The 3359-nt window shown below is 36.6% G+C and overlaps 1 long non-coding RNA gene across 1 annotated transcript; it reads right to left on the reverse strand.

The window, feature by feature from the left end:
• Window positions 1-406: 406 nt before the first annotated feature.
• Window positions 407-2330, reverse strand: LOC134467419 (uncharacterized). Its single transcript, XR_010038538.1, has 3 exons — window positions 1931-2330; window positions 1103-1222; window positions 407-565 (listed from the first exon to the last, which is right to left on the reverse strand). It is a non-coding gene; the product is annotated as an uncharacterized LOC134467419 (long non-coding RNA).
• Window positions 2331-3359: the final 1029 nt, after the last annotated feature.

Here is a 3359-nt window from a genome sequence, read left to right on the forward strand (position 1 = left end):
CTTTATACTAAATTGGAACATTTTAAGTTTATAAAAGTATACTTATAAGTTCATTTCAAGTTTACAAAAAGTACACTTTCAAGTACATTCATCAATGCTTGGTGTATCCCTCTTGAATACTTCAAGTATACTATAAGTGTACTTATTTATATACTGCCACTGTACTGGTTATATATTTCCAGTTCATGTTTCTAGTTTATTGTAGTATTCCTCAAGTGTACTTTATATGAACTTTCGTTATTTTACTAGTTTACTACAAGTATACTTTATGTTTATTCATCATATATTGTAGATTATGGTTTATATACTTGAAATAGACTCCTTAGTATTATTAAAGTTTATTCATAGGCTACTAAATGTACAGTGTACTGAGTGTGATGTATTTACAAAATCAGAAGACACAATGTTGAAAATAAGTTTGATTTATTTATTTCATATTTATTTTTACATAATATGTTGACATTTGGGACTTCTTTTCGTTTACTTGCTTGGTGTTGTTGTACTTCTGTCTTATTATTCGTCTCACATCTTGCATGGTGGTCAGGGAATTTCGCCTGGGCATGAGCTGTGAGTGCAAACACACATACAGAACAAACAAACTAAATGTTATTCTTATTCATGGTCCACAATAAACACGCAATTGTAGGGGAGATGACTTATCATAGGTCTACAATTTAAAAACAATGGGCAGCATGTTGCTAATGAGTGACATCAAGTGCTAATTCCTCTATAATTTACAACTGAAAAACATTGACTGTTCACCATCATAATGAAACATTACTTTAGTTGTTTAAAAAAAATAAATAAGTGTGTGTATATATATATATATATATATATATATATAAATCAATGTAAAAAATGTATCTTTTTTGTAAATTCAGTGCAGTGTTGGCCTATAGTCTATAAACTACCTCCATAACATGATAGGTTAGGAAATGGTATGATGACGTCCTCAAATATAACATGAATACTACATCCAGTACAGTTGAACATGCTTTCTTTCTAACTGATGTGTAAAATCAAAAGGAATAGAGAAACACTGTAGTAAACATTTGCCCACATTAATAAACACAACACTCTTAATATATGATTATGTATTTACCATATCATCAGGCTCAGATAACACTTGAGAGCTCTGTGCAGAAGGTAGGCAATCTCCAGGTGGTGTGTTGACCAGGTTGATGGAGGTGTTGGGGCCTTGTCACTACTACTCCTGGAAGCTCTGTAAAGGGGATGAAAACAAGACAACAAAAGCTTTGTGTTATTATTCTGTTTTGAGACCACTTTAACACATTGGACTGGTCATTTCTGTTGACTGGACCGTGACTGGAAGTGGAGCTAATTAGGCAGGGACAGGTGCCACGATGAGTCAGACTTTTTAGATTGTCAACAACAAAAATATGTTGGTAGCTACACGGACCTCCGCCATGTTTTTCTGAACATTTTGCATTCGAGGCGAGATACAATATTCAGAAAACACGACGAGTATCCGAGCGGCTTTAAACATAGTTTGTGGTTTATCTAAAGAGACTGTGGCTGTAACTGTAATATGTAGGCCTAATGCTTAACAGAAACGGAAAAAATTCACCAATAACTTTTACCATTGGATCAGTCTGTTTAAGCTAGCCGGGTAAGCTAACGGTTAGCATATAGAGCTAAGCACAACTAGACAGCCACAAACTAATATTGGACCACTTCTTGCAAGTGTAGAATTATCTCTTGGCAGTGGCACTTACATTATATCTGGCACTAGAGCCAAAACGCAATTTTCGTTGACATTGTTGTCACTGCGTTGTGAGTGAGTGGTTAAACAGCTGTCTTGCAGCATGGTCAACTGTCACTTAGCTAGGTAGGCTGGCTTTATGTACAGACCCCACTTTGGGAACAATGCTATTGAGCTAACTGAGAATCAATACAATTCACAACTTACCAGCAGTCATCAAAACCTTTCCAGGAAAAAAGGCTGGGCCGTTTGACTTTTTCCTGTCGTTAATCTCCCCCTTTATCTCCATCCATTCGTCTTCTTCCAGATCAGGGCACTGAGTGATTTACTGTTGTTGGACATAATTGCCGGTCGTCAGGACTTATTCATGAAATCTTCCCATCTTCCACAGTCTTGTCGTTGATATAATAATTGGCAAATGCCATTGTAATCTATAAATTGCGTTTTTTAGCTCTTCTCCAGCTCGGTGGTCTTCTTTGCTTCTCTTCAGCAGCGGCAGTTATTTTTTGCGAACGACACGCGCGGTGAGCCCTAATTTGAAATTGGGCCGCCCCCATTGGCTGCCAGATATGGGGCGGGACCATGGGCAGAACTGCAAACGCGGTTGGGTCGTGGATACCGGAAGTTACTGACGGTTAGGTTTAAGATTTATTTTATTTGGGAACATTTTAAAATAATAATAATTATAATACCGTAATAAAAACATTTCTTTACTGACGTTGGGGATAGGGATTGTTTTGGTCAGGGCACATTTTCGCATGAAAAATGCAACATAAATATGTCACTTCCGCTCTTGACCCCTGCCAGAGAATTTTCTTTTCTTTCTTTTTTTTGTAGAAAATCATCACATGGAGGGGTTAGACAAAATAACTGAGACACCTGTCATTTTAGTGTGGGAAGTTTCATGGCTCAAGTGGACCAGCCTGATCTTCATTAATGGCACATTGCACCAGTAAAGTGAAGTGTGTGAGAGCACAGTTTTGCTCAACATTTTGCAATGCACACATTAGGGTGACATGTCAGAGAGTTCAAAGAGGAGAAATTCTTGGTGGGCCTATAAAGATGAATTGAGCACCCTTACTTTGTACTTAAAAGTGTTAAACTCCAGTATTAGCCTATATTAATAAATAAATTAAATGTTAAACACAAGTCAATGACTTGTAGGCTAGGTACTTGTTATGCACTTGAAGTATTAGGACTTCTTTCAGACTAATGTAAAAAGTATACTTAAGTATAAGTTTTAGTATAAAAATATAAGTGTAAGTCTAGTATACTTTGGTTCTACTTCATCTTAGACTTCAGTTTATACTTTTAAGTATAAGCCAAGTATACTTCAGTATACTTTTCACAAGTATATAAAATATAGTTTAGAAAAAGTAACCTTCAAGTATACTTACTTGATTTCAGTATAAAATAAGTATACTCATAGTACACTTGAATAAACTTCTTTTTGCTAAGGGCTACACGTGTGAACCAAATCAACACAACAGCATGAAGGAATAATAAACGGAAATACAGACGTGACCTGAAATCAAGCGGGCGGAATTGGAGCCTTTCGCCAGAGGGACTCACTAGTTTGACGACGTGTCGCCCGAGAGGGCTGTTCTTGCGCCTAAACTAGTGAGTCCCTTCGCCA

The sequence above is a fragment of the Engraulis encrasicolus genome, chromosome 17, assembly GCF_034702125.1.
Source record: "Engraulis encrasicolus isolate BLACKSEA-1 chromosome 17, IST_EnEncr_1.0, whole genome shotgun sequence".
Taxonomy (NCBI): Eukaryota; Metazoa; Chordata; class Actinopteri; order Clupeiformes; family Engraulidae; genus Engraulis; species Engraulis encrasicolus.